The sequence below is a fragment of the Perca flavescens genome, chromosome 19 (genome assembly GCF_004354835.1).
Source record: "Perca flavescens isolate YP-PL-M2 chromosome 19, PFLA_1.0, whole genome shotgun sequence".
NCBI lineage: Eukaryota > Metazoa > Chordata > Actinopteri > Perciformes > Percidae > Perca > Perca flavescens.
In genome coordinates, this window is record NC_041349.1 from 29,912,417 (window position 1) to 29,927,365 (window position 14,949).

Genomic DNA, 14,949 nt, shown 5'->3' on the forward strand with positions numbered 1-14,949 from the left:
AATCAGAAGACAAGTTTCTGAGAGTCAACAGCTTGCGTGATAGGCGGTTCACAAGACAACAGCTTCAAGCACAGCTTAATAGTGGTCGTAATAAGAAGTCTCAGTTTCAACTGGAAAGAGAAGACTTGGAGCTGCAGGTTTGATAGGTCCAGTTGCAGCAAGAAAGCCATTGCTAAGACGTCAGAATAAGAAAAAGAGGCTTGTCTGGGCCAAGAAACACTGTCAATGGACTACTGAAGACTGGAAGAAGGTGCTATGGACTGATGAATCAAAATTTGAAATCTTTGGTTCATCACGCAGGATTTTTTTACGCCGTCAAGTAGGCGAAAGGATGGTTCCTCAGTGTGTGACATCAACTGTGAAACATGGAGGAGGAAGCGTGATGGTCTGGGGCTGTTTTGCTGGATCCAGGGTCGGTGATTTGTACAGAGTGAAAGGCACCCTGAACCAAAATGGCTACCACAGCATTTTGCAGCACCATGCAGTACCCTCTGGTATGGGCCTAGTTGGTCAGGGGTTCATCCTACAGCAAGATAATGACCCAAAACATAAGTCCAAGCTATGCCAGAACTACCTTAGCAAAAAAGAACAAGATGGTAAGCTTAAAAACATGGAGTGGCCAGCACAGTCACCAGACTTAAACCCCATTGAGCTGGTTTGGGATGAACTGGACAGAAAAGAGAAAGCAAAGCAACCTACAAGTGCCGCACATTTATGGAAACTTCTGCAACAGAATATTTGATTTCCACTGTAGAAAGAATACCACGAGTGTGTTCAGCTGTTCTATCTGCCAAAGCGGGCTACTTTGATGAGTCAAAAATTTATACATTTTGGTTTATAAATTGATTCCATGATTTCTTTTTTTAATTTAAATTGTTCATTTGTTCTATTCTTTCATTTCAGAGTACAATAAGACATTGAACTGCATGAATTTCAATAAAAACCTGGAAAAATTGGGGTGTTCTAAAACTTTTGACCAGTAGTGTATGTATGTATGTATGTATGTATGTATGTATATGTATATATATATATATATATATATATATATATATATATACACACACATATATATATATATAAAGACCTAATTATATTAAAACACAAATAAAAAAAACTCGCTTTTCTATACCTGGAGCTGGTGGCTGCTCGCTGTGTAGCGACTGTCAACACCAGGAGATGTCGGAGCCTTTGCCAGCTGAGTGATGATGTAAAAGCAGCCAGAGGCCTCGTAAGAGTTTTGGCACATCAGGATTATGATTCACGGTGGCCTTCGAAGACCTTTCCCTTTGGTGTAACCGTTTCACTGGAACAGGCATTGCAGCATCAGCGCTGTTGCAAAATGCCTGGAGCTGATCCAGCTCGGCAGTAGAGTAAAATGTAGGGTTGGGTAGAGAATTCAATACTTTCTGGGGACTGACTGAATCGCCTCCTTAGTATCGAGAAATGCCTCATCATTCAATACCAAATTTCAATACCTAAGGAGCAAATCTCATCAGCGTCAGGGAGCCAATAAGCATGCAACATGCTTCTACCAAGACTTAATAATGTCTGTGATTGGCTGTCTAACGTTACACGTCGTAGAGGCAGGCAGAAAAAATTAAAAGATGTTTGCCGTAATGTGTAATGTTGTAATTTCTTTTTTGTTCAAATGGATTTTATAAAATTAGTATAGAAAAAAGTATTGTTTAGGAACCGGTATCAAAGTCACAGTATTGGTATCGCTACCGAATTTTTTTGCACCGATTATCATCTGAGTGGAACACAGCAGACCTCTCTATCAGCTTTTTTAAATTCCTCACACCTTTGTCAGGGATATGTTTTTCTGCAAAAATATCTCATATTAAGTTGACTGTATTGCAACTTGTATTTTTGTAACACCTGGCCATGTAGATAATGGCAATATTACATTCATTCAAGACACGCTTTTAATTTATCTGGCAGCTCTGTTGTTGTTTCTTGTTATTTTGTTGTTGTTTTTCGTTCTGTTTTGTTTTTTCTTCTCTGTCGCTGTGCTTTGGTTACATAAAACCAGAAAAATTTGAAGATAAAATATATATATAAAAAAACAAAAAAACATGCACAACCCTATTGACGGGAGAAGTGGCCTGACTAGCTTGATGTCTTTACAGATTTCCCATTAGAGTGTCTACACTTCCTCCCTGCATTGGAACCTCCAGTGCAGCATAAAGGGAGTGTTTGATGAAGTGACACAAGCAGCTACTTGGGAAATTTCAAGGAAGACCACACACACACACACACACACACACACACACACACACACACTGTAGAGGGGGGACATAGTATAAGCATTGGCTTTACACTTCAACGTTAGAGGTCCACAGCTAATGGATGGGGCAGATCAGAAAACTGAATTTATCATAATGGTGGATCAGTCACTGTGGATCTGGCCAATACCCAGTCTGCTTAATAAGCTAAGGAGGGAGGCAGATACTGATCCAACGGGCCTTGGCAGATACCTTAGATTTAAAAGCAAACACATGCAAGCGTGTATATATCAAAGTACTGTAGCTGCAGGATTCAGACAGCAAAACTGAAGATCCAGTACTGTCAGGGTACATTTGGGTTAAGGCTCAGGTTTAGGACTGGGTGTGGCCGCTTTAAACCTACAGTCTTGTTGTCAGTGTCGGCGTAGAAATATCCAAATACTTTAAAGTCTCAAATCAAAGCGGTGATGGGATTCCCTCAGTCAGCAGTAGTCATACTCACCACTCTGCTGCTCTTACTTTCTGTTTTTATTCACCAATTCAACCTAATCACTTTTTTATCGCTGTTAAGCTACAGTCAATAAAAACGCAACCCTGCCTGCAGATGTTTTACATTAAAAGTCAATACAATATTGCATTATCCCTAATATGTTATTATTGTCTATACGTACAGTAGTTAACCGGGAACAAAGTCAACCATTAGTTAATGAGTAACTCCTAATCAAATTGTATAGAGTACATTCATGAACATCAGTGAATTGATCATTCTGACCATTTTGTTCATGAATGTTTCCTGATTTACCACCTCCCCCCTCCACAAAGTAATGGTATACAGTATATAAAACAGACCATCTACTCAGTAGTCCCTCATTACTTTATTATTACCTGATTATTACTGTCCCTTTCTGTGTCCGTTGTGCTTTTCTCTATAACTTATCATTATTTACATTATAGTCCTCCATTAGGGAGGTACAAGTCATTCCTGATTCAGTCCTCACTTGTTTCTCAGTTAACTAATCAACAACTAATCATTACCTACTCCATACAATTTGATTAGGAGTTAACTCATTAAACCTACATTGCGTAATTTTTTGAGTTGAGTTAGCAAAAAACCTTTGTTCTTTCACAAATATGTGCTCATTCATGTGTAATTACTTCCACCAACTAATCAAAGTATTCCCCTAAGCGTAGAATCTGCCATTCAGAATCATTCAGAATACATACTAGCGAGTCGCTCGAATGACAGCAGCCATGTAGCGCCTCCATCTTTAAAATACATTAGCCAAAGAGGGACATACCTCCGCCTTTCGCGCTTTTACACTCAGTCGTACCGTGACGCATGCCAGAGGGAGATTACTCGCCAGGGAAGCGAAAAAGAGAATTAAAACGGCAACGCGACAGGCAAAGCAACAAGACCAACTGCTGTGGCTAGAACAGCTGCGTGTAAACAATGGAGATACTAAGAGCTAATTTCAGGTTCGGCCACCGTTGGAGTTGAAAAGCTTTAACTAAAGTTTCACTCACAGTGAGTTCCTCATTTGTTCCCTGGGAACTACTCAAATGTTCCCTCCCTTGTTGTAAACTGTCACCTATTAGCATATTGTTATTTATATCATTGAAGACCACAGTTAAACACGAAGGAAAGGTTTGCACACATAAGTATTAGTCATGCATTGCCAGACCGTCCTCCACAAGGCTGCAGAGGAGGGTCTAGCTAGTAGAGGTGGGGGGAAAAATTTACACAGCAAAGTATCGCAATATTTTCCGTGGCAATACTGTATCGATACATGGACGCCAAGAATCAATCTTTTATTACAGAAATTGCACAAGAGAAAAAATAACTTTTTAGTACTGAAATAATTCAATCAATTGCTTTTTAAGTCCACTTGATGGTAATATGAACAAACAGAGAAATGTATATTTTTAGTCCCCAAAGTTTTCCTTTGGGGACATAATTTGAAGTTGGAAAACAGGTAATAAATGGCAATATATCAAAGAATATTGTGATATAATTAAAATTGCTATGACATCGTATTGTGATAATATCGTATTATGGGGCCTCTGGTGATTCCCACCCCTACTAGCTAGTCCACACAGCATTCTGGGATGGGTGAAAAACGTGATCTGGTTTATTGGCATTTCTTTAAACCAATCACTATCGTCATTTAGCACCATGGCTAAACGCTGGACGGAGCCACGGTGCCTCTGCTAAACAGTCTCGGGAAGGAACTTGTTTTGGTGGAACATGTGTACGTTCAAAAATTGTTTTAGTCGTGCAACAGAAAACTCAGATTGGACAGAGAGTCTAGCTAGCTGTCTGGATTTACCCTGCAGAGATCTGAGGAGCAGTTAACCATAGTCCTCACAAATCAGCCGGAGGTTAGAACGCCAACACAGAGAAAGCAGAAGGTGACGGGACATCTGGCGGATCTTCCAGCGGAAATCCTCTAAATGAATCGTCGTCAATACAGACTAACATAGTAGACAGCAATGTAATTGTGCAAGCTGGTGTGTCTTTAGTCTTATGGGCGAGACACAAACACACTTGGTAGCAGATGATCTTTTGGAAGGCCCCAGTTGCCCCACACTGGGCTGTCCTGCCAGTGCAGACTTTACCAGAAAGTGGCTGGAGCTTTAATAGCCACCCTAAACCCTTGTCTCTAAACACTACCTGATGATAAACAATTACAACATTCCAACCCTCTTTTTGTGAGACTGTTGCTTACAACGTGGACGGAAAAGGCTGAGGAAAGCAGAAACACGTGCCAAAAACTCTTTCCCACTGAGTGAGGGGAAAAACGAGCCTTCATCAGACCACGAGGAGAATCAAAGACCCAACATCATTAGCAAAAAAAAAACAAGTTTCCCTTTTGAAACCCAGATGAAGCCCAGTGACTCCAACACTCAGGCCGTGATGGATGGGCACATTACTCTAAAGCTGTATTGTAAGCAGACACTTTGTATTTGGCTCATGTTGGGTCGCTGCCATTGAGAATTTAAAATTTGGTTGTGGTGGAGCGTTGTCTTGACCTGCATGGAGATTCATGGACATCTTTATTGATTTAATAACGCTGACGTTTAAACAGCGTACAGAACAGTACAACAGAACAGAAAAGGTCTCCATGTGGTGTCGCTTAAATGATGTACTACATATCCAAAAATGTTCTGTTTTGTAAAACACATGAGATTAATATCAATCTCAAACAAACAAAATGTATTTCCCATAACGTTGGCAGGTTCTGAAAGGCTCTATAGGATGGAAGCCAATTCAAGCATCCTCAAAACAGATCGTGTATCAGTCGAACTGTCATCTCCTTTGCTGTGAAGTTCTCATGAGCTGCAGCTTCCTCATACACACATGCATGTCAGATCACTACTGCAGCCTGGACAGAAACCAAGCTTTGAGGCTTAACTCTCCCCAGCCGGCCCCAGGGTTATGGACCGTTGAAATTTTGCAATGATCATACAACACAGAGTCTGACTTTTTACATTCTATCTGTCACACACACCTAGCCTGATAAAAGACAACAATGAATGCTGGAGACCGGCCAAGCAGACAATTAACAGTTACTGGAGGTTGTAAACGTGCACTATTGCACAACATAATGCAGGCAGAAACTAAAGGGAGAAAGATCAGAAACTTAATCTGCCACAGAGTTTCTTGTCAGCTTGATAATGGCAAAAGCAAGTTGCTTCTGCTACGACAGTGTTCATAAGGACATTGTCGTAAAAAATATATGTTGTATATGTTATGGACCTGGGAGAGAGGGGTAATATTCAGAGAAAAAAATGTAGGTTAAAGTGGTAAATTTATGAAAAAAGAACTCGGATATTCTCTGAGATTAAAGTGGTAAAAATTGTTGCCAGTCATGTGACCTGTGAGGTTGCATTTTACCGGTCAAAATGGGAAAAGTTCCGGTCAGATATTTTGTAGCTAATACCGACTCATCCTTGCAGGCAATTTCCTGGCTTAATTTACATTAGGCTGGCCGCTGCTTGGTTTCATAAAGTCATTTACAATATTTCACAGTTTCGCTATGGCTTGGGCTATGAAATTCCCGCTTGCTTGTCACCGTTTCGTAGTTTGTAAACTTACGATAGTGTGAGACTATGGTTGGGGATCATTTGGATTATTTTTTCACCCTGTGTGTTGAGCTCTCTGTTTTAGCTACACAGTGAGACATCTCACTTCTGTTCCATCTTTGTTGGGAGTCGCACATGCTCAATACCTAGGTAAGGACTACTAGCCAGTCAGAAGCAGAATATGAGGGCATGCCCTGACAGTAGCTAGGTAAGGACTACTAGCCAGTCAGAAGCAGAGTATGAGGGCATGCCCTGACAGTAGCTAGGTAAGGACTACTAGCCAGTCAGAAGCAGAGTATGAGGCCGTGCCCTGACAGTACCTAGGTAAGGACTACTAGCCAGTCAGAAGCAGAGTATGAGGCCGTGCCCTGACAGTACCTAGGTAAGGACTACTAGCCAGTCAGAAGCAGAGTATGAGGGAGACATGTATTTTTTTTCCTTTATCAGATACAGAAACACGGAAGAACGAAAGATATAGAAATCCCTGTAGCCCATCTTTAACACAATTCAAATTGTGCAGAGAGAGTTATCTCCACCAGTCATTATGTCCACAGACAATTACAATTTTCGGTCCTCGTCATTATTTTCCCCCCCGGCAAATACTCGGTAATTACCGGACAACGGAAATTTAGGCTGACACGTAACATTACTGGATCATTTTCTGGATCATTGTCACTCTGCTGGAAATATCTGGACGTGACATCACACTGGCTACATCTGGCCAATTCTCGACAAGAAGGTACACCAAACAGGAAGTTGGAGTTTCCCCTCCAAAGGCACTGTTTATTGCTGAATTTGACCTCAAGGGAAAAAAAACTATTAACCGTCCCTAACCAGCTTTGGTCCATCTGCAACTCCTGCATGTACATATAAATACCATACTGCTGATAAATGTGGCTCTTCAGGAATACAAGTGAGGTCCAAAACAAATTGGCATCTTAGTCAACACATCGCATATCAGACATGTTTCTGAGCTGTGTGGGCTGGGCAATATATCGACAAATATCGTCATCAATATATGAGGCTAGATATTGTCTCAAATTTTAGATATGGTAATATGACTCAAGTGTTTTAAAGGCTACATTACATTAAAGTGATGTCATTATTGTCATTTTTCTTACCAGACTAACTAGCAGTTTTATTATTTGCCTTTATCCACTTAGTCATTGTATCCACATTATGAGGATTATTATCAAAACTCTCATTGTGTTAATATTTTGTGAAAGCACCAATAGTCAACAAAATCCCCTCAATATCGACATTGATGTATTTGGTCAAAAATATTGTGCTATTTGATTTTCTCCCTAAGCTCTAAGTTGTGTTTCTGTGCAGTCTTTCTTGGGAATAGGGCTGGGTACCGAATTCAATACTTTTTAGGCACCGACCGAATTGCAGTATGGAAAAATGCCTCGTCATTCAATACCCAATTTCAATACCAAAGGAGTCAAACTCATCAGCGTCAGTGAGCCAATAAGCACGCAGCATGCTTCTACCAAGATCTAATAATGTCTGTGATTGGCTGTCTAACGTTACACGTCGCAGAGACACCCAGGAAAAACTCTACGTTAAACAGAGACGGGGCTCACATAGTAGGAGCTGAAAAATATATAAAAAGATTTGTGCCATAATGTGTAATGTTGTAATTTCTTTATCTTTTATGTATATATATATATAAAAAATTGGTGTCAAAAAAGTATAATTTAGGGAACCAGCATTGAATTTACATTATTGGTATTGGTACTGTTATCGAAAATCTTTTAACGATACCCAGCCCTATGTGTAATTCATGTGGGAATGTTTGGAAAATCTCACAATTTGATTGTGATTGCAATTCTTGGTGTTATTAAATTCAGAATTGATTCTTGATTCAAAACTGATATGACATAGAAAGGAGGCTCTAGCTTTTAAAAGTACTTATTTATAGTATTTATGGCGAGGCCACGACTGGCAGTTTGGTGGCACCACACCCACTGCTGCTGCAAGAGAGAGCTTCTTCACAGGATCTGTTTTTGGCAGTGGGATCCTATACTTAGTCTGCTGGTTTTATACATGGACTAGATGAATGGAGTGTTTTATAGTCTGGTTTTACTGGTAGTGGCAGTGGTAATGTGAAAGTTAAACATAAGAACACAATAAAAGCTTTTGAACACTCTGATGTCCACATTAAAATAGGATGGCTCTCCTCATTATCGAGGATGTCTCGTCTTTTCAAAGTGCACGTCAGGACAGTCACCGTGAGTGACAGTCCTTTTAATATACAGTACAGCAAACTATAAATATGACTCTCTGGCTGCTTACTAACCTCCTTTCAGACTGTGTTGCTGTGCGCTGCTATAAGTCTAACAACACCTAAGCACTCTGAACTAGGGCTGCACAATATTATCGTCATCGCAATATCAACTGGCGCAATAAACACATGGCGAAAGGCTGCGACATATCGCAAAAGACACAGACATTTTTTGGTGTTAGTTGAAAGAAAATGTCAGTAAAAAAACTGCACTTTAAAATGTAGGCGGTCACTTTTTTTTTTTTTAGTGGTGCCTTTTATATTCAATTTAATGTTAATTAGTTCAATAAAAGAATGTTGGAAATGATTTCATTTAATTTGTTTTAAATTCAACAAGCAATCTGAATGTATTTTAGCAGAATGTTGAAAGCAGCAGAACTGAGTACACTTTACACTTTTGTTTAGCGCAAGAAATATCATTGTTATTGCGACATTCAACAACATTATCGCGTATTTTACTTACATCATGAAGCTCTACTCTGAACTAAATGTTTATGTCATCACACCTGATGGAAAACATTTTTAACGAAGCACGGAAAATTGTCACCAGACCTGTAACACCCTAGATCACCAGTTTAACCACTGGCCTTAAACATATTCATGCTTAACCTGTACTGTCTTTAAACAGGAAGAAATGTCCTCATACGATCAAAAGTAACGCACCAAATTAAGTGTTGAGATTTTGTTTTACTAGAAAAGTCAGAAACAAGCAAGCTGAATATGAATGAATGAAACCAAACATCCATCCAACTCCAATAAAATGCAGATGTAGATCTCTGTAATTGTTATAAAACAGACAAAGCTGTTGGAATAAACCAAAGGAAAGTCACAAATGCATGTTTGTGGCAACTCTTAAATGTACTTCAGACTACAATCAGTTTTGGATATAGATCAATTATACATCTCAAATCAAGGAGGCTGATATCAGACTTCATCAGATCACAGGACAACACTGGTCTAATACAGCATAAATGAACACACACACACACACACACACACACACACACACACACACACACACACACACACACACACACACACACACACACACACACACACACACACACACACACACACACACACACACACACACACACACACACACACACACACACACACACACACACACACACACACACACACACACACACACACACACACACACACACACACACACTCCCGCTCTACTAGCTTCTGGTTTTCCTGTTTGCATTTTTTCAGTTACAAGCCAAGACTGTGGGTAACTCATAGTTGTTTGGCAACAGCTCATGCGAAGCAGGGATTTGATCCACATTAAATTCACAGCAACCACACTGGGATTTTGGTTAATATTCAAACATCATCATTTAACTATTCTATGTCAAAGTTACTACGAGAAATGCACATTATGCCACACTTTTTGGGCATTTCTGGTCAGCAATCCAATGTCTTCAAGTCCTCTAGATGCTTCTAGTGGGCTAGTTTCTACTGAGGGTGGTGGCGTCTGATAGCCTGGGAAAACCCTGACCAACTTCCGGCAAATTTGAGATTTGCTCTGCCAGTCAGTCTGGCCGAGAGCCCATTCAAGCCCATTTCCAAGCAGCTTTTTGTTTACATTCCAACCCGTTGATGCTGCTGTCGCTGCTACGTCACCGAGATCGTTGGTCTGATTGGTTGAAAGACTATCTAGTTGCGCCCAGAGGCATTTGAGCGGCGTCCGTTGGTGCCCCTTTGGAAATTAGCTGTGAATGAAGCTTGCCCAGACCCACTCTCAGTTACAACTGAGAAGGGTCTGGTGTCAACCAGGCTAGGCGTCTTACAATCCTGCCCAAAAAGTACCAGCATGCAGAAAAAGGGACAGGAAACAATGCATGCATGCATGCATGCATGCATATATGCATACATATATGCATATATGCATACATATATGCATATATATGCATACATATATGCATATATATGCATACATATATGCATATATATATGCATACATATATGCATATATATGCATACATATATGCATACATATATATATATATATATATATATATATATATATATATATATATATATATATATATATATATATATATATATATATATATATATATATATATATATATATATATATATATATATGCATATATATATATATATGCATGGTTAATATTATATATATATGCATGCATATATATATATGCATGGTTAATATTATATATATATATATATATATATATATATATATATATAGGGGCGTAGCACAAAATTCTGGGCCCTGTAGAAAGGCATTTTCTATGGGCCCCTCCACGCATCCACACCTATTTGGGCCCTCCTCACATGAGGGCCCTGGGTACTCAGTCCCCTTCCCCCCCAGTGCATATTATCAACCATGGCAGATAAGAGACTCTTATTTCATCTTCTTCGCTCTTTCATGTTTGGAATGTTTTGGCCATTGAAATAGGATATGAAAGCATGTTATCAGGGGCTTTATGTAACCCAGTAACCTACCGTAAATTAGTTGGGTCTTCTACATACAGCTGAACTTTCTTAAAACTAACTAAGTGAAACTGAATTCAATTACAATCGTTTTGTGGCAAATTATTAATTTGTGGTTCAAGTTATGAAGGAAAACGAATCAAAAAAACATATTATATATAAGTGAGTGAGGCCTCTGAGAGTTTGGAGGCACTCATATGAAAAACCACAAGTATCCAATGATCCCAGAGCATTGGATTCCAAAGCCGGGAATACAAATCCTTTATTTGATTTGCACTTTTCTGAAAGGCCCGGGGTCATTGCAGGTCTTGTGGGCGGTTGGCTGCCTGACAGCTGCACAGCCACACACTCTTGGACTGATCGGAGTCTTTTGTCGAGTCTCTGTGCAGCTACACAGTCTTTCTTGTCCAACTGGTTGCTGAAAAACTCCCCTTTTCATCCAGCCTGACTAGAGCCAGAAGTAGAGTGGAAGCAGCGGATATAATTAGCCTAGTTTTACTTTTCTTATTCACAGTAAATCGGTTTCTGTTTGGAACGCAAATGTGCATCTCATGTGAGCTTAATATCAGTATCTTCAAAAAGCAGATGTATCTACCGTGGCAGATGTGTGACGATCACATGGAACTTATTCTCACAGTGTCCACCCACTCACTCTCTAGAATGAAACCAACCACCTACAGACGCCGTTTGTCCTGGAGCGCGCCGCTCGCTGCTCTTTGTGCTCACTTCTTTGATTTTGACACCTCAACATCCTGCACGCCCCTGCACTAGTATCTGAGGTCCCATGTGAGAAGTAAAACAGAAAGCAGCATCATATCCGAGAAACACTTTCTCTTCTCCCCCCCCCCCCCCGCTGCACTGTAACTGCACTTTTTGTGTGTGTTGCGTTGAGTTGTGCAGCATGTAGGGCTGGGCACTATATCAACATAAATCGATATTGTGATATGAGACTAGATGTCGTCTTAGGTTTCGGATATCGTAATATCGTAAAACATAACACAAGTGTTGTCTTTTCCTGGTGAGTGATGTCACTTTCCCGACTGTTCTCGCAGTTCTACTATTTGCCATTACCCACTTATTCATTACTGTATATCCACATTACTGATGATTATTTGTCACAAATCTCATGGTGTTAATATTTCATGAAAGCACCAATTGTCAACCCCTACAATAACGTCGCAATATCAATATCGAGGTATTTGGTCAAAAATATCGTGATGTTTGATTTTCTCCATATCATCCAGCCCTAGCAGCATGGTTATCATTTCATTCAGTAAACATTGAATAAAATGAATGAACACAAAACAGCACAATGTTATTTTCTGCTGGGGCCTTTCAAACAGGCCATGGTTCCTTCCTATAAGTAAAAGGTTTCAGTAATACATAAACCCACCCAAACAAACCATTCTCATTTCTTGCCAAACCCCTGTTTTAGCTGTACTTAACATTTCATCACTAACAGCAGTCAAGCTTCTTAATTTGATTCCTCAGAAGACAAGAGATTTAAAGCCAGCCTATGTGTCTTGGAGGATAAAAAGCCTCTCAGAAGAACTGGCAAACAGCCAGAGGAGATGCTACATGTGTGAGCTCACAGCGCTGGCAGCGGGTCAACACACTGTCGCAGGTTTGACTGTCATATCTGGGTGAGGCAGACACAAACATTGTGCAAGACCATGCTTGCTCTGCATACAGATAACAAAACTGCGAGCTGGTCTGTTGACTGCTGAGGGAACATAAATCTCTGCAGCGCGATGAGATCACTGGGTTACAAGCGATGAGGTTTATAGATGCTGATTTAATAACCAGAAAGCATTCATCTAAGATTATGTCCACAATGAGTTGTTTTTCTTTCTTTCTGATTGACAGTCTGGTGGCAGCTCAAGTGGAACTTCGTACAAAGCGACGATGGCCGGGGATCGGTTTCAGTACTGATACGTAACTGAAACGAAAAATTTCGTCGATACCTTTCTTAGAGAAATGTTTTTCCACAAAGCCCCCTTTTTCATTCAATAAAGAACATTTTTTTTGTTTTTTAAGTAAAGGTGTCAAAATTAGCAGAATTTTGCTTCAAATCCGGAACTATGAACTTAACTGATCAAAGACAAACTAGCCTAACCCTAACACGGCTCGAAGCCCTAACACCCACAAAGAAACTATCTACCTCCAGAATCTAAAAATGAAATGAAGCAGTATTACAACATTCCGGGGGTTGGGGACTGAAATATATCTGCCATCTGCTAATGCAACTTCCTGTTGATCTCTGCACAACTTGCACTGTGTCCCAAATGTGTTTAAAACTGAAAAAAGGAACATTTAAGGATAATTCTGCTTTAAAACAACTTAATTAATTGGGCCGATAAATGCAATTTTGAGATCATTAAGTCATTAAAATGTCTGCAGACACATATGCAGCTAGCCTTGTCAGTGTGGCTGCTGTAGAAAAAAAGGTAGCGCTCAACCTTGTGTCAATTTCTCCATTCTACCGGGCAGATGTCAGCGTCACGGTAGCAAGCCTTCAACCAGCTAAACTACTGTAGGGCTTGAAAACCTTTGTATGGACGTCACCAGCCTTCTCCCAACGTGTAAAACATTTATTAGATTTGTCATTTGGGATGTACGGAAGAGGATTAGGGCCACATGTGAAACAATGTATTGAGTTCTGTATGGAGTTCTGAGAAAAAAAGTCTGAATTCTGACTTTATTCTCAGAATTGTGAGATTAAAGTCAGAATTCTGACTCTTTTCTCAGAATTCTGACTTTAAACTCAGAACTCAAATACATTTTTCACATGTGGCCCTAATCCTCTTCCGTAGTGATGGTTGTGAGACGGTAAAAGCAAGTTGAACTGAGCTGCAACAGTGTTTTGATGCATGTACACTCCTTTCTGTTTGTTTTCCATTTACACAGCCAGAGCTGTGTAGGAACACCGGATATTCTTTCAGCGCACACAGAAAACAGGGAGCTAGGTGAACATGAGGGGATATTCACTGAATTTGACAAAAAGTGTATTGGATTTACATCACTTATTATACCTTTAAATAAATGTCCATTCAGAAAATTAGTGTCTCATTTGTTGTTAAATTGTTGCATTTCATCAGTTGCAAAAAAAAACATGACATTATATATCAGCTCTGCTGTCTAAATATCTCATCGGTCATTAAAAAACCCATATCGGTCGAACACCAAATGCACAGCTGATGACAGGTGTGCTTTGTTACCACATTGCAATTTTACACCTGTCGAAGTTCACAGTTAATTTATATGAGCTTTTCCCTCCACGCCACCTTTTCCCCCTCACGCTCTTACTATATTTATGTCTAATACAGGCCACCATGGACTGTCCAGAGACCTAAAGATGCTGTCACAACTTCTCAGTCACCACAATTGGTTGATGATAAGCCTAGTTATATTTATTAAATATAACTACAACTCGCACTACAACTAAAGATGTACCAGCATACAAACATAGTGGTACCAGAGTATCTGCTGATATTAGCTTTACAAAGCATAAACATTCATGGGTGTTGGGAACTTATTTTTTATCATTGGTGGTAGGCCTACTCTACCATTTTCTACGTGTACACAGTATATGCTCATTTTACAAAATGCTGTCCAAAATGAATGATTCCAAGCTGTAATTAAAAACTAACAAAGTGAGACATTAGTCCATTATGTGTGAAGAGTTTGGTGTGATGTAATACAATAACAGTGAAACACGGTTCACTGCATTAAACATCAAGCCGAGTATGTTACATGTCATTTTGCATACTTTTACCATATTGTGACCCTTAATATATTGATATTGTAAAAACAATGTTAGTTAGTAACATGTGCCAACAATATCAGCCATATGAGACTAGTCTATGCTTATGACCCATC

The 14,949-nt window shown here is 39.7% G+C and overlaps 1 protein-coding gene across 2 annotated transcripts in view; it reads right to left on the reverse strand.

Moving 5' to 3' along the window:
• The window catches only part of eml3 (EMAP like 3), a 62,766-nt gene that overhangs the window by 45,967 nt on the left and 1,850 nt on the right, over positions 1-14,949 (reverse strand). The gene's annotated exons all lie outside the window — the stretch shown is intronic.